General features: G+C 39.2%; 1 long non-coding RNA gene across 1 annotated transcript in view; it reads right to left on the bottom strand.

The window, feature by feature from the left end:
• The window catches only part of LOC140510565 (uncharacterized), a 58,490-nt gene that overhangs the window by 3,400 nt on the left and 28,243 nt on the right, over nt 1-26,847 (bottom strand). The window lies entirely within an intron of this gene.

Raw genomic sequence — 26,847 nt, 5'->3', positions numbered from 1 at the left:
GGGCCACTGCCCCCAACATCTTGGCACAGGCCAAGGGAGAAAGTTAAAGATAAAGTCATAAGAGTAATGGAGATTGCCTACTTCTCCCCACTGCCCACCCCACCGTGGGGCAAGTTCTCCCTTTGATTTAATCCCTTTCTTTGTTCTGCAGAGAACACCATGTTATCTTCCTAAGAGAAATCTCCACTGGCTTCAAGGTTGTTTCCCAATGGGGTGCAGGCAGAGGGGGATATAATTTGCTGGAGAGAGATTTATGATTAAGAGCTGGAAGAGACCTGGGGGTTATCTAGTCTCATACTTTCATTTACAGGTAAGAAAGTAAGTCCTAAACAAGTTAAAAATCTTACCCAAGGTCATATAAGTAAATAGCAGAGTTGAGAACTTTTTAAAATGATAGTAATAATAGATAACATTCATATAGCACTAAATGCCAGGCACTGAGCTAAGTGCTTTGCAATTGTTGTCTCATCAGATCCTCATAATAGCTGTGGAAGGGAGGTGCCATCGTTATCCACATTTTACAGATGAGGAATCTGAGACAAACAGTGACTTGCCCAGGGTCACGCAACTACTAAATGCCAGAAATCAAACTTTAACTCAGGTCTTGCTGACTCCAAGCCTGACTCTCTATGTACTTTGCCACCTAGCCATCCCCTCTGAGAACTGAATCCAGGTGCAAATGCAGTACTCTTTCCACTACACATTTTTTTTCCTTACCTGGAAGGGGTAGGGTGGGAATGGTAGAATGGGGAAGGGAAGAGGAGATACTGGTGCAAAGAAAACATTTTCCTGATTTTGTTCTCCAAGTGCGGTGTTGAAAGGAGAGAGGGAAATTTTTTACTAAAATTCTCTATGTTCCCCCCAAAAAGCCTAGGTATATTTCATTATTACAGGCAGCCACATGTATTCTACGTGCTGAGGCTTTCTAGTCTATAGCTATGTTTGTCCTTCATTCACAAGAGGACCGTGACATGGGGGAGATGATATCATGACTTGCAACTGACTTTGATTTGAGTGAAGGAGGGCTGTACAAGATTGCCAGCCTCACTTCTCCTCCATGGCCATCTGGGTCCAGTGACTAGATAATCATCAGGATGACTGGAGATGGCCCAAGATACAGTGAGAGACCCTGGACAAAGTCAAACTGGTATAGTTGACATACAGATCAATCAACACTATTTATTATGTGTATCCACTAGAATGGCATGGCTCAAATTAATTACCCCAAACTGAGCCCTGTCCAGACAGACAAACACACACACATACACATACATACATATACACATATACACACACATTGTTGTTTGTCCTTCATTCTTGAAAAGGACCATGACATCAGGAAAGTGGTGCCATGACATGCTAGTGGATTGGATTTAAGTGAGGGAGGACTGTGCAAAGTCACCAGCCTCACTTTATCCTCCAGAACCATCAGGGTCCAGTGGTCAGATACTCATCAGGATGACTGGAGATAGCCCAAGATACAGTTAGGCACCTTGGCCTTTACAAACTAAGGTCTTTCACACACACACACACACACACACACACACACACACACACAATCTGGAAAAGCTGATTTCTGACCATTGGAGTATAGGACAGTAGATGATTTCTATCTGGAAGATGATTCGGAGGCTACCTAATCTAACTGTATTTTACAGATGAGAAAATTGCGGCAAAAAAGACTAAGTGATTTGTCCACAAGTCCCAATTTGCATTTTCAAAACGTGGATAACACTCACTAGCTACTTTGCTGGTCCAAGATTAATGAGTCCAATCTGGTAAAAGATACATCCCTGATTGAAACCATCTGGAGTAGGATGGGGAAAGAAGTGGATTATTTCTGGTTGGTGCCCTGGGTGAAAGCTCTAGTTTCATTCATTCAATGGTATAGAGTTGAGTCAAGGCTCTTACAGACATAGTCTATTCTTCTTGTTGTCATCCAGTCATTTCAGGCCTGTCCCTGACTCTTGGTGACCCCCTTTGGGGTTTTCTTGGTCAAGATACTGAAGTGATTCACCATTTCCTTCTCCAGCTCTTTTTACAGATGAGAAAGGCAAACAAGGTTGAGTGTTTGCTCAGTCACAGCTAATAACTGTCTGAGACCAAATCTGAGCTCAGGTCCTTCTGAAGCCAGGCCCAGCCCTCAATTCACTACACTGCCTAGTGGCTCACATTCTGTTCTATTTCTTATTACATTTATTCACATACTGAAGTGTTCAATCTCCCCAGCTAGGTTGTAAGCTTCCTAAAAGTAAAGTTTTATTTTCTCAGTATCTCTCCTAGTACAATGTTCAACAACTTTTTTTTCTCCAGATTTGTGTTTTTATCCACATTGGGAACTCCATATAGGGAAATAACTTCTAACAATGCAGATCAGCAACTGTTTAGCAATTTTTAGGTTTAGAGAGTTGTGTGGAGGTATGCAGAAGTTAAGTGACTTTCCTAAGATCACACACAGTCAGTATGGATTAGAGACAATGCGTGAACCTATCTATGTCTTCTAAACTCCAAAGCTTCCTTCTACCATGCACTTAGCAGGCCCTTATTAGGAGTTTGCTGAACTGTGCTGTAAATTGTTGAGCCTCAAAAAAATGCATAGCCCCAAAAGCATGGCTGACTCAATGGATGTACACACGTAGGAATTTAGACAAAGAGTATGGTGGAAAGAGAGCTAAACTGGAGGGATCCAGGTTCCCACCTCTGATACTTACTAGCTGCGTAACCATTGGCAAATCACTTAAACTCTTGTAACCTGTTTTCCTCATGAGTAAAAATAGGAGATAATGTCAGTTTATACCTCCCAGGGTTACGGGCATCAAAAATGACAGTTTATGAAAGTTATATTTTAGAACCTAAAGCCACCTAGAAATGTCAATGAACATCATTATCACATACCATTTAATCTCTCCATGTCTATTTCCTCATCTCTGAAATAGATATAACCATGACTACCCAACCAACATCCCAGAGCTTTTGTGAGTCTTAGGGGGATAGTGCAGCAGATACACCTTGACATCATCAGGCCCAACTGGCTTCTTTTTGTAGGATTTATCATTAGCATTAGTTTATCTACTCCTCGGTGAGATTATTTTTCAATAAAACATAAACTAGGTACCAGGAGAACTGCTCTTATTTTAAACCACCAAGTATCAAAGAATAAATACCATTAATGTTACTATTTTTTCTTCAATTCCATGTTTTCTAATGAAATTCTGCCTCATTTCCAATAGAGAAAAAGATCTCCAATTTATTTGGCCACAGTCTAATGGAAATTCCAGGTTTCTTTAACGCTTTCTCCAATTATACACTCTGCACTGAAAATTTTCTGAGACTTCCTGGGATCTGAGCATCGGAGAAGGCTTCCATCAAATCATTCCTGCTCTTCCTTCTAAAAAATCACACGGTGCCATGAACTCTTAATCCTCAATTTATTTCCCGGGTATTCTGAGCAAGAGAAGAAAGTTTGGTGCATAATAATGGGTCACAAAGCACTGGAGTCCAGTTAGAGCTTTTTTTCTTTTCATAGAGACTGAGTTCAAACTAATTTTACAAGAAGTGATCAGAGAACATATTTAATTTACATATGTTGCTCCTGCTGTTGTTGTTGTGTCATGTCTGACTCTTCATGATTTCATTTGGGTTTTTCTTTGGTAGAGATACTGGAATGATTTGCCATTTTCTTCTCCAATTGATTTTAGAGATGAGGAAACTAGGGCAAACAAATGACTTGCCCAGGGTCACACAGGTAGTAAGTGTCTGAGGCCAGATTTGAACTCATGAAGATGAGTCTTCCTGACTCCAGTCCAAAGCTCTATTTAGCTGCCCAATTTGTGCATGTAGCCAAGGTCAGAAGAAAAAAAAAAAACAACCCTGGAGATGTAGTCTAGATAGAACTCTGGTACACTGTCACTCATTATCATCTCAACAATATTGCAAGTTACTTTCAATCAGTCATTCAACAAAGTATTTGTTAAGTGCCTACTCTATTCTTACACAACCCTCTTACCCTGACTTGTTCTGTGCTGTTTTCTCTATGATGCTGCCATCTTCTGGTCCTTTACTATACCGCTGTTCTGCTCTACCTGTGGGTTTTCAATTCAACTGTGCTCTGGTACCATTTGCTGGTTCATCCATTGCTGAATTAAGACTGCTCCATCCTCTTCCCCGCAAGAAAAAAAAAATCTCAGAATCTTTATGCTACTGTCTCAGGGATTATTTCATCTCCTTTGTGAATCAGAATCACATTTGCAACAACCAACCAGCCAAAATCCTAAGTTTGAGATTATTCTATCTTTTGAATTCTTTTGTTTCTATTTCAGTCTGCTATTTGAACTGGGACAAATATATCCATTTTACCTCCTGTCATATCTCTAGTCATTAGCCTGTACTATGCAAATCAGCCCAGAGCTTTTATAAATAAAACAGTTAAGTAGAGGAAAGAGCTACAGTCTTTGCACTACCTTTATACAGGCACCAACATCACTTTTCTCAAACAGAGAAATGAAACATACAAGGGAGAAACATTAGGAGAGACATGCGTATGTTTTCCTGGGACTGTATCTAAAGTTTCCAGTCATGGAGCATGTTAGTCCTGTGTATATGTGCATTTTTATGTAGTTACAAGGACAGTTTTCCCTACTAAAGCTATTAGGTACCATAAAGTATATTTATATTTGTGTACTTATATAAATAAGTATATGTATTTGAAAGCTAGAGCTATAAAATTATGCTAAATAGTCGTCTACTTAATTTTAAAATGATTTAAAAAATTTATTTTAATACACAAAACAGACACAATTTCATGTGATGTCATTCCTGTCACTGAAGTAGAGCTCAAGTACTCCCCTGTTTCAGCAGACAGTTACCTGAGTGACTGTGGTCTGATCACTCATCAGATGGTTGTAAAACTTCTGTTATCAAGTTGCTCTGTACTTAGTTAAACTGATCCTCCAGTCAGATACCCAAGTCTCTCACCAGTCCTGTACTTGGAGCCTATCCAGCATGGTAAGACATTTCATGCATCGGCCTATATCGACTTCAAAGATGTGGGGGGGACTGAGATGACCAGTCCTTGTTCCTTCTACTTTTGTCCTGCTGCTTCTGGCCTGGCTACCTGGGCCCTGACTCTGGAGATTCTACTAATTTTTTTCTGCTTCCTTTTTTGGGAAAAGAGAAAGACCAGAAGGGAGAAAGAATGGGTTATCTCAGTGAAAAGGTATTATTTCCATTCTTTCCTTCTCTTTCTCCTTCCTTGACCTCCTTTCTGAGCTTTATTTGTTCATCATCATCATCATCATCATCGTCATCATCAGGGATAGGAAGAGACATAGAACTCCTGCCTTGCCTGTTCTATATAATGGAAAACCAAGGGAGCAAAGAAGAAGGAGCACAGATGCCCACCAAAGTTGCTAGTGACAACAAAATTAATATGTTGTATATAATATTTTTAGTCCCTCTATAAATATTGCCCTAAAGTCTTTCTTCAGTGGCCAATGGAATAGGATGACTACCTCAGTAACCACATAATTTCTTGAGAGTTTATGTTTATGTAGCACTTCATAGCTCATCCTTTCTTCATAACAACACTGTGACAGCTAGAAATGCTATTTCCATTTTCCAGATTAGGAAACAAGGAATGTACCATTGAGTGATAGGAATGATCCCATCTCTTTCCATCTGCAATCATTATCCCTTCTTGTCCCTATTCTTCAGTCTCCCTATTTGCCGATTCCTTCCTTGCCATCTACCAACATGCCAAAGTCTTTCCCACCCTTAAAAACCTCTCACTATACCTTGTCATCTCCACTAGCTATCATGCTATATTTCTCCTCCCTTCTAAGCTAAACTCCTTGAAAAATCTGTCTACATGCAATATCTCCTTTCCTTCTCCTCCTCCTATCTTCTAACATCTCTGGTTTCCCACTTCATCGTTCAACTGAATCTATTTTCTCCAAAATTACCAATGATACATTAAGTGCCAAGTCTAAACAACCTTTTCTCTGCTGCGTGATCTCTCTGCCACATTGAACGCTGCTGGCTACCTCTTCCTCAAAGATGCACCCTCCTTCCAAGACCCTTCTCTCTTCCACATTCTGTCATTCAATCATATTAGCTTACTTGCTTTTCCTCACTCGTGTCTCTATCTCCCTTTTCTGAGCCTTTGCCTTGGCTTATCCTGACTGGAATGTTCCTCTCTTTAACTTCATTTCTTAGAAACCTTGACTTCCTTCAAGACTCAAGCCAATGGCTCAAGACTCAACCCTCTGCAGGAAATCACTCCTTAAGGTTGTGCTTGTTTATTCTTTGTGTGCATGTGTGCTCTGACTTCATTCTCTCAGGGATATCTTCTCTGCTGTCACTACCTTGAGACCTATATCTATGTCTCCCAATTTTTTAGAGGGTAATAACTGGCACCCCAAGTTCCTTTAACATCACTTGGCTTTTATAAAGGAATATTTATTTTTTTAATTTTTTGAAATTTATTTTCAGTGTTCCACAATCAGTACCAGACAATCTAGATTTTTTTCTGTCCCTCCCTCCCCCCACCTCCCCCTTCCTTCCCCGAGATGGCATACAAATTTATATAGGTTCTATACATATATTCCTATTAAATGCATTTTCACCACAATCATGTTGTATAGAAGAATTAAAATGAGTGGGAGAAATCATATAACAAACCAAAATGTAATACAAAAGAAAATGATTTACTACAATCTGTGATCAAATTCCATAGTTCTATCTCTGCATGTAGAAGGCATTTTATCTTAAAAGATCACTGGGAATTTTTTAAGTCCTTGCAATGAAGTTTTAAGTCTACCAGAAAAAATCCTCGCACCCTGTGGTTGTTGCTATGTACAAAGTTCTCCTGGTTCTGCTCCTTTCACTCAGCATCAGATCATATAAGTCTTTCCAGGCCTCTCTGAAGTCTTCCTGTTCATCATTTCTTATAGCACAATAGTGTTCCATTACATTCATATACCATAATTTATTCAGCCATTCCCCAATTGATGGGCATTCCCTTGATTTCCAGTTTTGGACCACCACAAAGAGAGCTGCTATAAATATTTTGTACACGTGGGACCCTTTTCCATTTTTACGATCTCTTGGGAATACAGTCCTAGAAGCAATATTACTGGGCCAAAGGATATGCACATTTTTGTAGCCCTTTGCGCATAGTTCCAAATTGCTCTCCAGAATGACTGGATCATCTCACAGCTCCATCAACAATTAATTAGTGTTCAGGAATATTTATTTTAAAGCTCAACCAAGAATAAATGTGCAAACATTTTCCCCAATACCTTGTCCAGGGAATATAATTCCCCTTACACCACTTTGATCTGGAGGTGGGGTGTGGGAGTGGCAAGATTAGGCTCAGAACTTAGTTCAGTTCCTACACAACATTGGTTCCATGGTGTTCACATCCACACAGGGCATGGCTTTCAGATGAACCTGTGTCTCAGCTTTCAGTGGGCTAGGTTCCTGGATCTCCTTGTTTTTTAGTGCATCAATGCTATGTTGGTTATACATCAAATCTTTGAATTGACAGGATTCTGAGGAGTCCTCTGGTGTTGTGCCTTTCAAACTCACAGCACTGTCCACTCCACCACTTTTGTCAATTGCCAAGATCCTTCTAGTGTGCTAAATCAAAGAGATCATAACTGAAACTTACATGATTTTTGGAATAACTGTTTGAAAAAAATCTTATCTTCAACTTGTGATTAACTACCAATACCCAGTAATAGATGGGAATACATGCTAGTTACACAGACTGACTCTACAAGAAACTTTCCTGCAACATTAGCATAATTCCCCTTGAAATAGCTTCCTAGTGCCCTCCATATATGCATGCCATCTTAGCAGCCAATAAGGTCTGAAATGTACCAGACTACGATTACATTTGTATCTCCAGCACTTCACACAGTGCTCAACCTATAGAAAGCACTTAAGGGCTTATTGATGGATTCATGTTCACAGAGATTTCATGATGAATCAATTGACTTGTCCATGACCACACAACTAGTAAATGGAGTAGGGAATCAAATCCAGGTCTTCTGATCTTAAGCCCTGTGTCTTTATCAATATCACGGTATTGATAAATATCATGGTATTGGTATTAAGACTGAAAATTGTGCCACTTTAGGAGCTGAATTGGTGCATAATTACATCATAATATAATTAAAATATCTAAAAATGGATAACTGAAGAAAGTTGGTTTTTTTATTTTTGCTTTGTTTTGTTTACAAAGGCAATGGAATAGAAAGACCATTGGACAAGATCTGGGCTTTGGATCTAGTTCTACTACTAACATTGGCACATGGGTGCTTAATAAATGCTTGTTAGCATGACTGGATGTTCTGTGTGCCCCAGGACAGATCATTTTCCCTTCTGGGGGCTCAGGGTCTTCATGAATAAAGAGAAGGTGATCATCTTCATACTTTTAGCTTAAAGAATTGAGACTTAAACCAGGAGGTAAAATGACCTGTCCAACATCAAGCAAGGGTAGAAAAGATAGGACTAAAACAGCAACCCCTACTTGTTCCATTACTCTGTTCTGCTTCTTGAAAGCTTAATGCCAACTTCTTGTATCTTGGGATAAAGGATCTTTAGATTATCCACTAAGGAGGAAAACTTAAAGAGCAATTAGTCCCACTTTGCCATTTTATAAAGGAGGAAACAAATACCCAAGAGCTTATGTAAACTATCATGTTTACAAATCCAGTAAGTGGCAGAAGTGGGATTTGAGTCTAGGTCTTCTGATATTGGATCCCTTGCACCATGTCGTAAATGAAGTCAATTGTAAAAACATTTTGGGTTGCTTATCTCTGGAAATCTGAATATTTGGGAAGAATATTTTGTTTCTTTTTTTCTTCCAAAGGCTATTTTTAATGACTTAAGAATCAATGTTAAAAATCAGTCAATTTTCTGTACATCCATTTTCCATGTTTAATGTATTTTTATTTTGTTTTAAAATTTCCCAATTATTTGTTAAAAAATTATAATGGTTATTTTTTTTAAATCTGAGTTCCACATTCTTTCCTCCCTCTTGCCCTTCCCCCCTTATTCCTTTGAAAAAAATAAAATAAATTCTTTCCAAAAGGATATTGTTACATGTACACTGAGTGAAAAATTGAAGCATTTCTCTGGGCTGTTCCAGTCTGAAATTACTTCCTTCAGTGATCTGTAGAATATAGATGAAGACTTTTAGTATAGAGTTATCCAGATGTTCACAGAGAGCTCAACTAGGCATTTTAGAAAATTCTTGGTATAGAGTTTCCCCTTTTTTATTTCTGGAAAATTCCAGAGAACACAAGGAACCAGTCTTTCATCCAGACTCAGAGCAAATATTTGCCATGGATATGCACATACCCACATTCACACCAACTCACAGTCAACAAAATACTACTTTTTGTACAACTGTACTTACCTATTTTTAGGCAGAGGTTATGTAGTGATGTGGACAGAGTACCAGACTTAGAAAGAGGAGATTAGAGTTTGATATCCAAGCCTATCCTGAGTATCTGACTATGTAATGCCAGTGGCTTCCTCAGAACAAACAGAAACTTATCTACTCAGTTTTTAAAGCCCTCTAAAATCTGGATCCAACCTATCATTCTAGCCTCTTTGGGCATGGCTTCCTCTTCCACAGTATACCCAAATTGTCTTTCTCTGTGTTCCTTATACATAACCCTTCATCACCATCTCATGTGGCCATCCCACAAGTTTGAAATATATTTCCTCCAACTCTGCCTTACAGAATCTTCTTCCTTTAAAATGCATCACAAACTTTTGCATGAAGTCATTCCCGATCACATCAGTTCCTAGAACCCTTCCTTCCAAACTATCTTGTATTTAACATAAACTAATCCACTGTTAAATTTCCTTTTTGCCTAAGCAAGATGTCACATATTTTTGTTGCATACATGGTAGGTTCCACAACCATTATTAAGGACACACAGGCTTTCATTACTGATGACCAGCTTGGGAGGGGGAGGGAGGTTAAAAGAAAAAATAGAAGCAAACATTCATTGACTTTGTAGTGGGGCGGCCAGCCAAAGCAGTAATCTAACAGTGACCTCTCAAGAAGGATCTCAATGATACTTATTACAGAATGAACCATGGAGCCTAGGAGGGTTTCTTTTACAAGTTATTTCTAATTTTGTCTTTCCCTTTGATGTGGCCATCCTTATAAACATGGGATCTATCTAAAGTCAGGGCTAGTATCCAATTAAGTTACTCACTGTGCTTGGCTACAAATGACATCCCATACTTATTTCCCTCACTTTAATAAGGTAGTATTTGATGGCTCCCATAGACTTACTGAAGGAGTTTTCTAGTCTTTGCTAATGTTTTTGGCCCTATGTGCATGCCAAATTTCGAGGAGCTGTTAGTAGGGATTTTCAAAGCTATCTAGTCCATTGTTTTCATTTAACAAATGAGGAAGAAAATATGTACAAAATGGTGGTAGCATTGCAGCTCAATCCTGTTTCTTAAACAAATTTTTACAGATCTTTTTTTCACCTCATCTCCCATAACAGCTCAGTAAAACCAACCAATACATCAAAAGAGTCTAACAGAATATATAGTGTTCCATACCCATAATCCTGCCATCTGTTTTAAAAAGTGGGGAATGTGTTTCCTGAAAACTCTTCTTTGGGGCCAAGCTTTTTTGTTTCTGCAGCATTCAGTTTCAGTTTAATAGATTTTTCTTGATACTTTTTATTTTTACATCACCCACATTCAGCAGTGTGCTGGTAAACGTTAAATTATGGATTCTGAAAAAAAAACTTATGCAAGATACGTTTTTAACTTTAATCTTCCTTAACACTGTCTTCATTATTTTTTCAAGACTAGATAATCAACAAAATAATGAATCAAGCCATGGTTTGTAGCTTTTGTGGTTTTCCAAAGTGGCAATGATCAAACTGAGAATTTTTAAATGGGGTCTTAAGAGCAGAATGCCAAGTGAATGCCTACCTCTCCATCATTCCAATTCTATCCCTTATAATAAAGAATTTTGGAAAGCAAAAGTTCAGTACAAATTTCTCTCTAGATAGATAAACTCATGAGCCCCTACTCCTTTACATAAGCATCTTCCCCTATTTCTTCATTGGAGTCCAGCTCCGTCGTTATAATGTTGCACTTTTCCATTTTGATTACTTTGCTGTTTTTCTGTCCATTTACATGTAGTTATTTTGATTGCTGTTTTCCTGATCCTGCTTGCTTTACTTTGAATCAGTATATGTACCATCTCCTGCTTCTTTGAATTCATCATATTCATAGTTTCTTCAAATGCTTGGGGTAGACATCCCTCTAACTCACTGACAAACCAATGGGTTATCCAGCTACCCTTTAGCCTGTCTGCTGAGACAGCTTTATTGGGGTGCTGCTGCTGTGCATGCTACAGCTTCTTGGAAGCACAGATGAGAATCCCCCTTGCGAAACACTTTGTATCAAGGACCATGAAGGTGGCTGAAGCAAGCTCTGTAGAACTTGAGTCAGATATTGAAGACACCAAGGTCATTACAAGGTATCTTGGACAAATCTCATCTTGACTTTTGTCTTGCCGCTGGACTTCAATAACAGGAAGAGAAAGTGAGGCTGACAATTTCATGCAACTCTGACTCACTTCAATCTAATTCACGCCTAAGTCAAGACATCATTCTATGATGTCATCGGTCCTCTTTGAAAACAGATGAACAACATTTATAGCTTCTTATACAATATCATTCCATACATTCATGTACCACAATTTGTTTAGCTATTCCCCAATCAATTGACATCTTATTTATTTCCAGTTCTCTGCCACCATAAAAAGTGTCACTATAAACATTCTGATGCATGTGGGGTATAGCATGTTTTTCAAAGTTACGTTTTTGAGTGTATTCTTTTGTTTTTGGTCCAGAGTTCTGATTGTATCACTTTAGGTAACTTCCAGCATGGAAAATGTTCTCTACAGATACAGATGAGCAAGTTTTTTATAACATATGGTCCCAGAGATTTGTCTAAGATATTCATTGAGAAGTTGAGTAACTCGTCTATGATAATGTGTCAAAGGCAGGCAGGTTGAATCCGGGTTAGCTAACACCAGGTTTAGTGTTCTATCCATCATAGTTTTCATCAACTTATCAAGTTATCATTATTCGAATCAACTTCATGGTGATAGCATGGAACCATGGAGTCAGAGGAATTGGGCTCCAATCCTGGCTCTGTCACTTACTAGCTATGTCACCTTAGGGATGTCATTCAGCCTGTCTGGGTCTCAGTTTCCTCATCTGGCCTTTATGACCTCAAAACATGTTTCCCACTCAAAAGTTATGATTTAATCTTCATCCTTAATAATAAAGGATAATATACAGAAAAGAATGCCTTTGGTCTTTTCAATGGTACAATAGTAACTTTTATTTAGCCTTTTAAGGTGTCTAAACTCCAACCTGTTATTTCATTTGATCTCAGTCACCCTATGAGCAGGTACATATTGGTGTATGTCCAGTTCTCCATAAAATTCCACTTTAAAATTTTTTCTGCACTAGTATTATTTTCTCTGTTACTTTATTGTGTATGGACAATCAAGAAAACTGTCAATCAAACCCTGATTTGTAGCTGTTGTGGTTTCTGAAATATAAATGCTCACACTGGAAACTTCCCAGTAGGCTCTCTAGACTTCCCAGAGCCTTAGGACTTAACTCCAGTACACCGCAAGTTTGATCACAGCTGTCTTCACTCTTCATTCCATAGTGCTTTCTAACCCCATTTACTTTCCCATATTTCCTATATTCCCATTCTTCCCCTCTCCTTGACTGTAGGACTTATAAGACCTGTGCTTAATGGTCAACAGTAGGTGCTGGGGGGGCACTTAGAGCTAGAATCTTGGTACATAGTTTTGATGCTAACAGAGGGAAGGTGGGAGGTCAAGTTAGAGGGCAGGAAAATTTTGAAGGTGGAATGGCAAGTTGGCAATGTCTTTAGGAGGCAGAGGGAAAGAAGTATGGTTGGAACAAACTGCATACCACAGTCCCTACAGCTGTTTTGAACTTGTCTTTCCTATTTCTCTTCCAGCATCCATGGAAAATTGGTTGTTGTATCCCCAAAGGAAGAAACCCCCAAAAATCAACATCCTCACCCAAAACTCATGATTCTTTTACCTTCTTCTACTCTGCTGAAAGAGTGAATGTTAAATGTTTACATCCTCTAAATTTTAGTGCCCTGGAGCAGAGCCCCAGTTGTTCCACCCTGGTTGATCAAGAGTCAAGAGTTTCAACTTGAACCATGACCCTGTCACCCCTGGGAAGTCAACATGGTGCAATGAAGAGTGCTAAATTTGGAGTCAGAGGACCCGAGTTCAAATTCTGTACCTTCCACTTTCTGTTACCTTCATGAGTGAAGCCTCTAGACCTCAGTTTCCTGATCTGTGAAATGAAGGGTTTGGATGACATCACTTGTAAGGTCCTCCAATCTCTAAATTCATGTAGTCATTGTATGATAGAGCAACACAAGAATATCTGCTGGTGTACACTGAAATCCCACTCTGTCTGGGGGACCTCAGAAGTGCATTGTAGCTAGAAGTTTACTTCGCATGCTCAGAAGCCACTCAGATAGATTGAGCAGTTGTTAGAGTTCAGGACTTGGAGTCCAGAAGATCTGAGCTCAAATCCTGCCTCAGACACTAACTAGCTGAGTGATCTTGGGTAAGTCAACTTACTTCTCTATGCCTCAGTTTCCTCATCTGTAAAATGGGAATAATAATAGCACCTACCTCTCAGTATTGTTGCAAGCATCAATTCAGTTAACTTATTTAATGCATTTGACAAACATTAAAGCACCGTATAAATGCTGGCTATTAGTTCCAGTTCTCCCTCCCACATGGTGGGGATTAGGGGTGCAGCACTCCTGCAATCTGGAAAATCTGTATAAAATTGTTGGCCCTCCTTTCGTACTAGAGAAGAAGTTTGCACTATTGTGGTATTGAGAGATAAAATATGTTGATATTATAAATACATTTTATGCATTCCTAAGTTTCTAAACATTTTCTGTGTCATCTGCTGGCCTTTATGTGTTGTCTGTGGTTTCTGCAAAACTCCCCAAAACTTCCCATTTAATTTTTTATGCTTGTTCACGATGTGTCCAAACTGTGAAGGGGGAAATTGCAATGTGGAAAGGATTACTGCATTATTAAATCCTCTCTTTGACCTCATCCCAACTAGGGCAATGGCTCCTACACAGATGACCCATGATGACCCACTTATCTGTAAAGTGCTTTGTCTTTTTCCAAAGTACCCTTCATTGTCCATTCCCTCTTTACTTCCCAGTGAGGTAGACAGCATTATTACCCATTTTAAACATGGAGAAAGTTAGAAGTAACTTAAATTTCTTACCTAGGGTCGAAGAATAAGATTGGGACAGCCAAGACTTAGCATGCAGGTCTGCTGATGTGCCCTTTCTACTGCACTTTTCAAATAGTTTTTTACAATATGACAATTAAGATTCAAGAAAATCTCCATTTAATGAATAACAGACAACTTGTGATTATAATGAACCATCCCCTCTCCCCCTCAATGTACATGTCACTTTCTGTTACAGTGTTATTTTGAGAGAAGAAAGAGTATTCGAGTACAGCAAATAGTCTGGGAGGAAGGCAAAACCAGGGAGTCACTTTGGAAACTGCAACTGTGAGTCTGTCAAGCCTGATCATGAAATTCTAATGGCAGGTTGGTGAGCTCCATAAAAGCCAATTCACTAGCCTGAAGGCTATCTCCTACAAGTCCTAGCACACATCTTTTTTTTTTTTTTTTGATGATCTTAAAGTTGTTTTTTTTCTTTCCCAATCTTGGGCTTGAGAATGATATATCTGGAATAAGAAGACCTGAGTTCAAATCCCAGACCTTCCCAGAGTCAATGTGGTACCATGAAAAGAGTACTATACTTGGAGTCCTAAGTACTGAGTTCAAATTCCAGCTCAGCCTCCTTCGTGTCCTTCAGCAAGCCACTTTCTCTCACTTTACAATTATTTCCTTATATATAAAATGAACAACTCATGAATTTGTTTCTTTAAATATTTTGATAATTATCTTTTGATATAATTGGTTTCTTCGTAATCCTGTATGAATTGTTCTATGCATTTAAAAACATTTTTTTCTGAGAAGATTAAGAATCTCTAGACTAAATGATCTCTAAGTTTTCTTCCAACTCCAGATACATGATATTACCTATGTATCTTTGGGCAAATCACTTAAACTTTCAGGGTGTTAAACTTATTCTTTTAAAAAAAAATAGAGGAGCTAGACTACTAGATGATCCCCTAAGATCTCCTCCAGTTCTAAGACCATGGGACTTTTTCACTAACATGGGGTTTATTCGAAGAACCCAGAGGAGTCACAGGTGAGTCTCACCAAGAGACAAAAAATAATGGTAAAGAGCTCTGTGTTCAACAAGCTATGAAAACAGACCAGTTTTGATTTCGTTTGTGGTTACTGTTTGAATGCAGTCTCCAGAGATGGATTGGGGGGGGGGGAGGGGGAATTGGCAAGGTATAAACTTTCCTAATGACCCTCCCTAGTCGCCTGAGACATAGAGCCCCTTCTGTGTGACTGCTCAATCCCCAGCTGCCTCCAGAGGAGGAAGGTCCATAAAACACATGGCCAACTGAGGCAATATGGGTACTTTTCACCACCATTAAGTTGGGGGTGTTCAAGGTAAGACACTAACGCTATTCAAATGTGGAGTGAAATTAGAAAGCTGCCGGAAATGAGCCATGCTCCCCAATTCAAATGACCCTTTCTTTACAAATCCATAAAGAATGCCTTTATAAGATCCCAATCCTCCTTTAACATTGTGATAGGGACTTGACTGGAGTCTGGAGCCTGACCCAGCATCTAATGGGGAACAGCTGTGTGTGCTCCAGGAGTCCCCAGTCAATACTGAACTAGGGCCACCAGGTGGCGGCCTCCCCATGTTTAAGGGAACAGAGTTTGTGCTTCAGCAAGCCTTGAGTAGCATGAGAAGGCATGGCTAGATCACAGGGTGCTAGGTTTAAAGCGGAAGGGCACCTCAGAAGCTATTTAGTCTGACCCCCTCATTTCACAGATGAGGAAATTTGGAATCAAGGAGAATGACTTACTCAAGGTCACAGGGGTGGTAACTGGCAGAAGTAAGATTTGAATCTGTTGCTTGATAGGTTGCTTGATTTCATTTGCCTCCAAATAAAGATCATAAATTTAGAGCTAGAGCCTTAACAGTCATGGAGTCCATTCCTCTAGCCCATTTTACAAACAAAGAAACTGAGATCTGGGACGGTAACGTAGCTTAATGACTTGCCAAAATTAACTTAACTACAAATGAGTGTCAAAATAGGAATCTGAACTCAGGTCTGCTGATTTCGAATCCAACACTCCGATGTGCCAAAGACTCCAATCTGCAGACTGGTGGAGGGAGGAGAGGGGAGTCTTTGTTCATATTAAATGCAGGAAGTTCAGAAGGGAAAGAAGAAAAGGAAAAGGAGGGAGGAGAAGGAAGAGACAAAGAGAGACTAAGACAGGGCAAGCAAAAGGATGATGGAGGAGTAGGCAGAGGAGAATAGTGGAGAGCGTGAGAAAAAGGAAGAGAAAGATATAGGAAGGGAGGGATGATCATCCAGTACATTCTGAAGTGTTAAGAAAGCAAAAGTTTTCTGTTCTTCATCTGAGCTTTGGATCTCTTATCATTGCCTCTCTAAAGGCATTACAGTGACTTGACCACAATCCTTTGAAAGACTGGGATTATGGCAGATATTCTGTTTCAAATCATACCTTAGATACTTAGCTAGCTGTGTGGCCTTGGGCAAGTCACTTAATTTCTCTTGGCCTCACTTTCCTCATTTGTTTAAAAAAAAAAGTTAGACTACATGCCTCTGAGATCCCCTCCAGCTCTGAATCTCTGATCCTTTGAATTGTTCATAGATTTTTTAAAGAGGCTTAACCCTTCTGAGGCATCACTAAATGAGCTGGGAGATTGAGCTGTAAGCCAGAAGGGAAGTATAGATTTGTTCTCAGGACTGAAGCTAAGGGATCTGAGTAAGCCCATAGACTGAACTCAGTGTTGGAAGGACCACACCCTGCCATTGTGTAAGTGGGGAGAAAGGAACGATCTCATCTCCAGGGTTAAACTTACTGGGAATAGAATTCAGAATCTTTGTGAACTGTCCACAGATCCTTTCCTCTATGATCAATGAGAAAGCAGAGAAAACCTGCTAAGAGAATCATTCAAGGCTCCCTCCAGTAGCTTGTGAGAGGCAGGAGACTTGGTGGAATGGGTAGTGTAAGATGTCTTCAAAGCCAGGAAGATTCCTAACCCATCCTGGCTGGGTGAACCTGAACAAATAACTTGACCTCTTCATGCTCTAGGCAGGTCTCTAAGGTAAGATAAATTGCAGGAAAGGTGCTGGCCTCCATTGGTAGGAGTTTACTTGCCTGGAAATCCCTTATAGCAGGGAGAACATACATTAAATCCCACATTATAGGATTTCGGGCTTAAAGGAATTTAGAGGCTAGTGAGTCTAACCTCTTCATCTTACAGATAAGGAAACTGAGGCTGAGAGAGGAACCCTATTCCTATATCCAGTAGCAAGGGGAAAGAAATTTAAAAAAAACTATTCCAAAACTTATAAATGTAGAATAACCCTCCCTAAAAGACTCCTGAGTATTTCAGACCACCCTTGCAGAAGGTTCTTAGTAAGACTTATGTGTGGACAAATACTTGCAGATGGCAGTGCTGGGATTCATCAAGAATTAAAGTCATTAAAATAGGGATGAACCTGTAAATAAGAATTATATACTGTAGTTCTCCCTCCCAGGGTATTTACAGTGACAAGAATCAACAGCTACTATATACAAAGAGAATCAGCCTGGCATGAGTAGGCTCAAAGAACTACAGCTCTGGAAGTGGGAAGGACCTTTAAAGTCATCTAGTCTAACCCCTTCATTTTGCCAGTGAGAAAATGGAGGCCCAGAGAGGTTTAGAGTATTGCCTGAGGTTACACAGCAAATACCAAGCACCAGGATTTGAACTCAGTTGAAACTGACTTCAGGTCCAGTATACTATCCAATCATAACACTAGATTTGGAGTCAGGAATGTCTGGGTTCAAACCAAGTCCCAAATATAGCTATTGGATATGTGATCTGAGGCAAATCCTTTCACTTCTACACACCTCAGGCAAATAGACATTGCTATTTTCCATTCCAGTGTAAAGGCTCTAATTAGTCTATTCAGAAAAACGTTCAGGTCACTGGAAGTTGGAAAAGTGATAGAGTCCTGTGAAAATGGGAGCTACCAAGGCTGCATTGGCATTGTTTAGTTGTTTTCAGTTTGCGATTCCATTTGGCATTTTCTTGGCAAAGATACTGGAGTGGTTTGCCATTTCCTTCTTCAGTTCATTTTAGAGATGGGGAAACTGAGGCAAACAGGATTAAGTGACTTGCCCAGGGTCACACAGCTAGCAAGTATGTACTGCTCAATTTGAACTCAGGTCTTCCCAACTCTGCATCAGTGGAAGGAATTCTTATACAAGAAGTTCTCCTTGCTGAGGAAATTTCAGATCGTTCTTACATCCCAGGCAATCCCATCTCTTCAATCTATGTACCCCTTGGCTTTTCCTATAGCCTCTATTCAACATATGTGGAAATAAATTCTAGAATTTACCATGCATATTCATATAATAGAGTTTAGCATAATTCCTGGTGCATAAGTACTAGATAAGTGCTTATTGATTGATTGAATGAATGATAAGAAATATATTCTCTCCACCACTGGAATGAAAGCTCGAGAACAGGGACATATTCTTTGCATATTTGCATATTCGAGCCATTGATTTGCACTTTGTACATAACAGATATTTTTCATTCATTCATTCTTGACACCTTAGTAAGCAGATTTAGGCACTCCTTGCCCCACACTTTGGCAGATATGTACTTCAAGGCTCAAAAAATTCCAGTAACTTGCTTGAGGCCATAAAACTGGTAATTATTTTAGCACTATTTTAAAACTTTTTGTTTTTATTATCTTCATTTTTAAATACACCATTTCCCCTCTCTCTTCAGTTGATCAACAAGTTTTATTAAGCACCTATTAGTTAACTGGTGGAGACTTCTGATGGTTCAGTGCATACATCCCCGGGCCTGAAGTCAGCAACACCTGAGTTCAAATCTGACCTCAGACACTTACTGGCTGTGTGATCCTGGTCAAGTCATTTAACTTCTGTTTGCCTTAAACCCTGGAAAAGGAAAGAGCAAACCTCTCCAGTGTCTTTACCAAAAAAACCACATGGATAATGTTGGTGTACTATGGTCCATCAGGTCTTGAAGAGACAGAAACAATGGAATGACTGAGCAACCTTTGACATACTCTACTAGGAATCAGGGAATATAAAGACAATATGTACATAATTGCTGCAAGGTGATTTTGGAAGGCAGAACCCTGTTAGGCAGGGAGATCATAAAAGGCTTCAGATTGAAAGCCAGGCTTGGGATGACTAACAGAAATTAGGGATTCTGAGACATGAAAGTGAGGAAGAAGTACATGCCAGGCATTAGGAACAACCCATACCAAGGCAAAGAGAAGGCAAATAGAGGATCTTTTATAAATAACAGTAAGAAGGCCAGTTTGACTGATATATTCAGTACAAGAAGGGAATAAGTGTTAAGGCTAGAAAGAAAGGTTGGGACCAGATTATAAATAAATGACAAAGAAAAGAGTTTATATTTGCTCCTAGAGACAATTGGGAACCATTGATGTTTATTGAGCAGCAGACTCATGCTTCAAGAAAATCATTTTGGCAGCCTTGTGGAGGATGGATTGAAGTGGGGTCAGATCTAAGGCAAAAGACCAATTAGGTCCCCTGTAACAGAGAATAAAAAAGAGCAGAAAAAATAACCCACATTTCAACTATGTCTGACAATATGCACAATTCTCTAGACCCCCATAGACTCTTGTAAAAATGGGAAGAAAATCTGTAAAACGAGAGTCTTGGACTCTATTGCATCTAAGATCCCTTCTGACCCTTCTTACTTTGTCCTATGAAGTAATGATCTATTGACTCTTCTCTGGGGCCAAGCTTGATCATTAAAATTACCCAGAGTTCACTCTCAGTTTTCTGATTTTTCCATTTACATCACAGCAGTCATGGTGTATAGTGTTTTCCTTGTTTTGTTTATTTCACCTTTTATCATAGAGATTCACGTCTTATCATAATTCTTTAAATTAGGCATATTAATAGTTAATTTATGGCAATGTAACATTCCATTATATTTATGTACTTCAGTTTATCTACCTAATCCATGGGCATCTATTGTGTTTCCAGTTCTTTGTTATTACAAAAAAAAAAGAGAGATTGTGAATATTTCAGTGTATATGAGATCTTTTGTGCTGTCTTTGACCTCCTTGGGGCATACGCCTAAGAGGTAGAGTCTCTAGTTCAGCAGATAATTTAGTGACTTACTTTTAGCATAATTCCAAATATGTAGTTAGTCAGTTAGGGAGCTGGAATCCAAGCACGGGTTGTTTGGCTCTAAGATTACTTAAATCAAAACTCAAATAAACAAAAAAAACAGAAAATGATCGATACATCCACAAGAAATGTTTGGCTAGTAAAAATAAATTTACAAGGGAATCCAGTCAAGTACTGATAATTCATGGAGGAAAATGGCAGTATAGGAGCAGTGGGTGAAGACAGAAGAAGAAACGAAAACTGAGCTATAACAGAGGAACAAGAGCTTGAGACAGGCTGTGGGGTCCCTTGCTGGCATCTTAGAACAAAGAACTCTGTTGGAAGATGCTGGTTATCGTTGCCTCTTCGTGGAATGAGGTGAGTTCTTCAATGCTTGCTCTTTCCCCAATTTCTTCTATTCCCAGATGTCCAGTTATGAGCACTGCTACATACTTATCTTGGTTCTTTTATCTGATCATTTCCTGTATCATGATTTTGCTTAACATTTAGGGTTGGTCACAAAGACTCATCTTGAGCTTGTCTTGCATTCCCAGTCCAGGATGAGCAAAGGAAAATGCTAGAAACTAGGGGTTAACCAGAAATAATTAAATTTTAGATTAGGAAAAGAGACAAATCTTCTGTAAAATGGAAGGAATCTTCCTAACTGGGGGTTCCAATCAATTACGATTGCACTAAAAATATTTAATCTGCAGACATTCCATAAGATAGTTGAGGGGGAACCCCATGGAGATGAGGACTATTATATTTTCACTAGGCTAAAAGCCAGATAATTGTAGAAGTGTATGGCTGATTAAATCTCTAAAGAAGAGGGAGATGGGGAGTAGCAGCACTGACAAAAAAAATTATACCCCACACCAACAGAGGAAGATGAACAACATCTGGGAAGGCTTCAGTGCTGCCATTTCTCCAGACTAAAGGATGGAGAACTACCCAGTCAATTCTATCTTCCACAACAATACCCACCAATGTTACATCAATAAAAGGAAAAGTTTAAACAAGTGGTGGGAAGGAAGCAAAATGGAGTGGCTATTTTTCATCTTTTGGGGACAAAAAAGGGTTTCCTGGTCTTTTGGGCATAGGTTAGGCTTCTCCTTCTATCTATACCTATTTCTTCTATTTCTAGCTATATCTATGTGACATATCAGTGAAACAAGATAATGAAATCAGATCCTTCAATTCTCCACCTTCAATTCTGACTTAATCAGTAGTCAGACATATCAGCAATGGATGTTGATAAACCAGTTGAGACAATTCTTGGCAATTATGTCCATGTGCAGATTGCAAATACTTGAAACATAAATCAGGGACAATGCTATCAACATTTCATGAGATGAGAATGAGGTGCATGCAAAATATCAGAAAGGTCTCTGTAAAGAGTCCCAATTTTTACTCTTTTATGAGACTGAAGAACTTCTAGAGTACTTGCAACAAATAATGAACCATTCATTCACCCATCCACCCAACTCTCTGACCTCTGTTTGTTACCAGTGAGGTATCTGGAAACTCTGAATCTGGTGTACAGATGTGCATATGTAGAGAAAATGTACCTTGCAAGGGAAGACCAGGCTGTCTCAAGATATTGCAATGAACTATGCAAATAACTCAAAGTGAAAATGATTAGATCCTCTCAGTTAACTCCTCACGAGTCACTACAGAGACAAGAAGAAATTTCTGAGACCAAACACAAGCAGTATGAAAGATACCATGAGTGACTGAGAAAAAGGAATACTGCTTTATACCATGGGAAGCCTTAACACAGTCGTGTCAAATTCAAATACAAACAGGGCCATTAAACAGCATCCTGGGGATTGCATATTGACTTTGAAAACTATTGATGAACATTATCTGTGCTTTATTGTATTTTTATTATTTTGTTAAATATCTCTCAATTATATTTTGATCTGCTTCAGGCTGCACTCAGATAGAATTCAGCACCCTATATTTGACATCTCTAATCAAAGATATATGTAGTTACTACTTCAAAGTGTGGGGCCACAAATCGAGGGGTGGAAAAACAGGAGAGAAGAGAAGGAGTTATTCACCTAATTGCACACTCAAGGACTATGAGTGTAGGACAAAGCCCAGTTTATTTACCCTAGTTACCACTCTTTGGGGCTTATGCTTGAAGGCTTTACAATTTGGTCGGCCTTAACAAGGTTTGCATTTCACTTGCATCTCCTTCAATAACCTAAGTCACTCTCCTACCACAATGAAGACAGCTGATTAGGACTTTGGTGGAAGAAGAAATCAAACAATACAAGTAAAATGTGTTAATGTTAGGAGACTGGTCACATAAAGAAGCAATCAGTTACATGGGGCAAATTATGAAACATCCTGAAGGAAGATTTCCAACAATGATTCTATTATATCTATTAAAGCCTATCATATTTCATTTCCCCAATACAGCCCTTCACATTCTTGAAGACGGCCATAGTATTTCCTCTAAGTCTTTGCATATCCAAGCTGAATACTCCAATGGCTCAAGAAGGCATGGTCTCCAGTTCTTCATGCTCCTGCTTATTCACCATCACGTTGTTAAATAGCCCTCATCTTTAAGGAGCTTACCATCTGTTAGGGGATAAGACATGTGCACAAAATTTCTACAATAAAAGCAATGTATTATGAAAGGAGAAAAGGCATCAGAGGATCTGGGTGTGAATCTGAGGTCTTTAGGATTCATCTACATAGAGATGGTGTTTAAAGCCATATAAGTGAAAGTGACCTGCAAGGGAGAGAAGGCAGAATGAGAAGAGAAGAGGTCTTAGACCACATCTTTGAGGGACACATACTTCCACTGAGATAACAAGGAGGCAAATAAACTAATAAAGAAGAGCAGGAAGAGGTAAGATAGGGGAGAAAAGTGACCCAGAAGTTAAGGGAATATAGACTGCCCAGGAGGAGGGAAGGTTAGCAGGGTTAAAAACTTCCACAAGATCAAGGGGAGTAAAAGCTAAGAAAAATACGAGTCTTTGGAGAAGGTCCATCACCTCTCATGATTCAGTTATTATTATGGTTTATCTGTAAGACTATGTAAAAATGAATTTGATTAGACTGAATGACTTCTTTGATTCTTTATACCTCTAAACCCTACTATCCTAAGCTGGAGTGTTTAAAGTTACAGGGAGAAAATGTCTCCTGGTTTGGATCTTGAAGAAAGCAAATTTCAGCAGAGATGCTGAGGAAGATCATTTGTTTTACAGGATGGAGTGTGGAATGACACGCAAATATACCGGTGTCAGAGAGAACAAGAAATAAGAACTAGAAAAGAAAAGCTGTTTGATCTTTTCAATAAAGAGAGAAAAAAGGAGAGGTGACCTGCTGAAAAGAGTGGAGAGGAAGGCCATTGGCATTAGGAGTTGAGAGAAACAGCTTGGAATAGTTCCCGAATGGAGTGCAATATGCATAAACAGAAGGACTACCATATAGCAATAAGGGCTGGTTGAAGTTGGCCAACAGGAATTTGGAATGACTCTAGTCAGTGCTACTTAACTTTTCCTAGAAACATTCACCAGCAAGGAAGCAGGAGGAGAGAAGGGAGATGGTGGCAGATACCCACTATTGAGAAGAAGTCTTGAACAAAGATAGGACAAGGAGGCAACACCTTCAAGGGTGGGAGTCAGTGCCTTTGAACTGATTATCTTTAAGGCCAAGACACTGAAGAGTTGAAGGTGAGGTCAGTCAGTTAACAGGCATCTATTACACATTTATTGCACACTTACTAATTGCCAGAGACTTGCGATAAGTGCTAAGTACTTAGTACTAAGTACTAGGCCAGAACAGAGATGAAAGACTGTATTCTAATTTGACAAAGCTAGAAATAAATGTACTCTTTCTTGTACATGCTCGAAACTTTTATAATCTGTGAATTTTATAATCAGTTAAAATATTCTACGATTTAAAAAATTTGTAATTGGTGTCATTATTTTGTTTAATTTAGTCGGTATATATAATGGGGTTCAAATTCACTTGCTTTACTCCATATCACTTTATCAGTAATATTTAATAACTTTTCCTTTTTTGTCATTTATGGAGGAGGCAGTAACATTTCGGTACATTCACACTACCATTCCTCCATCATTATACTTATTTATTTTTTTAATTGTGACTAATACTGCTCTGAATATTTCTATATAAGATATTCTCTACCCCACCTCCCCCCCACCAGCCCACCTCATAGGGATATTTCTGTGTCAAAGATCCCAAGGTTGGGGGATCTTCTCATTCTAATTTATATTAAGACAATAAATACACCCTAAAGGAGGCCTCTGGAAGTCCTTGAAGGAAAAGAAGAAAAATAGATCTCAATCTGTTTTTGCCTTCTCCAATGGAAAATGAAGTTGTTTCATGAATCCCCATCTTGAAGAACTGACCATTCGATGGTCGAGAAGTCAGTCTCAAGAGCATCACTTTCCAGACATGCCAGGAAAAAGCTGTTAAGAAAATGAGCAGGACAAGACTGAAATTTAACTTTCCCAGGAGGAGGAGAAACAACTCAACGAGGCATATGAAGAATGGAGCCCCTTTGCCTAGACCTCAGCTATGGTCTGGAGTTTTTAAAGAGCTGGTTATTTGGGCCAATTTCACTAGTTATGAATATCATATTGTGCACTGTAGTCTCCCAAGTGCCTGTCTGTCTTTTGCTGATCTAGCATTTTGGGGAAGGGGTTGGGGAAGGAGGCAGCTACTTGCTGAAGTAAGTGCTAATATTTTGGGACAAGCTTGTTCTCACTTCTTGTTTCTCCACTTTAAAGCCACTGGAAAGATGTGAGATGGCAAAGGTAAAGATGTCTGCAAATGGGACCACCCCTACAAAATGGGTCATTTCATATATGTTTAAATCATAATTAATAGCCAACACATACAAACTGGTAAATGGTAAGGACAGCAATCAAAGATTTGGAAATAATAGTGGCTAGTATTTCTTTAATTCTTTAAATTATGCATTTTATCCCACATGATCCTCACAACCATAATATAAGTTAGGCACTATTATTATCTCCATTTTACAGATCAGGAAACTGAGACTGAGTGTGGTTCAGTAAGTTGCTTGGCAGCAGGCAGTTCATAACTGTCTGAGGCAGGATTTGAACTCATGTTTTTCTCGACTCTTCCTCCAGCAATCTCACTGCCATGTAGATGGGAAATAGTAAACAGGAATGGAAGGACCAGAAAATGGGGGACACATGTAAAGGCTAAAGGTTTGCCAAACACTTGACATACTGTATCTCATTTAAATCTTGTATCTACCCAGTGAGGGAGGTGTTATCATTATCCTCTTTTATAGATGAACAAACCAAGAGGTTACTTAATTTCTCTAGAGTCACACAGCTTCTGAGTGCTTGAGACAGCATCTGAATGAGCTGTCTCTGACTCCCAGCTCAGAACTCTTAACTCATGCCACACTGACCCTGGATAAGTCACATAATCATCTCAGTGTCAGACTCTAGGTCTCTGAGGAGTTTCTCCTCCTTGCTCCTCCTTGAAGGATTTACCCAACATGCCTTCTGCTAGATCTTTGAATAAACCAATAAGACAGCAGGTCTTTGCTCCGCTCTCATGTAGAATGGTTCACCCCTTCTACCCATCCTACACTTTTGAGTGATACATTTTTGCCCCTTCTAATCTTCAGTGATGGAAAAATTTCCTCACTGGGAGCTCCCTATATCAATGAAATAATAGTTCCAGTCCAAAGGAATTAATGATAACAATAAGAAAAGATTTTGACAACACGCTTTGAGGTTGGCAAAGCACTTCATCTACTGTATTTCATTTGAGCCTTATAACCACTATAAAAGATAAATGCTACTTTTCAGCCCTATTTTATACACCTGGGATCTGAGTGTCAAAGAAATTCAATGACTGGTCCAGTCATACATTCAGTAAATGTCTAAGGAGGTATTTGAACTCAGGCCTTCCTGACTTAAGGTATAGCACTCTTTGCACTTTACGCATTTTAAAGATGAGGACACTGAGGCTTGGAAAAATGAGATGTTCCTGCATTTCTGACTGTCAGTCATGCCTTCTTACTGAGGGGTAAATAGGGAGGTAATTAGAGGAACTCCTGACCGTCTGGACTGGGGCAACTCCCATGCAGATGGATATATACTGTGATTCAGTTGAACGATTTTGATCTAACTGGAAAAACACAGTAATTTCTCCAGTAGCTAGGGGTTGCATCATCCAGAAAAGAAGCTTGGTAAAGAGTTCCAGTCTTTCTTTGAGGCCTCTTCAAGCCTTTCCTTGGCCTTCAAGCACTTCCTCCTCCCCCAACAGCAATGGTGGTTACCATCACAGGACAGTAGGATCAGGTGCTTGGCCAGATGAGGATGAGACAGCAGCCACCTTCTTCCATTTCCTGTTTCCTCCCCTAAGC

The sequence above is a fragment of the Notamacropus eugenii genome, chromosome 6, assembly GCF_028372415.1.
Source record: "Notamacropus eugenii isolate mMacEug1 chromosome 6, mMacEug1.pri_v2, whole genome shotgun sequence".
NCBI lineage: Eukaryota > Metazoa > Chordata > Mammalia > Diprotodontia > Macropodidae > Notamacropus > Notamacropus eugenii.
Note: the sequence above shows the minus strand (reverse complement) of the source record. Positions and strands in the feature narration are given on the sequence as shown.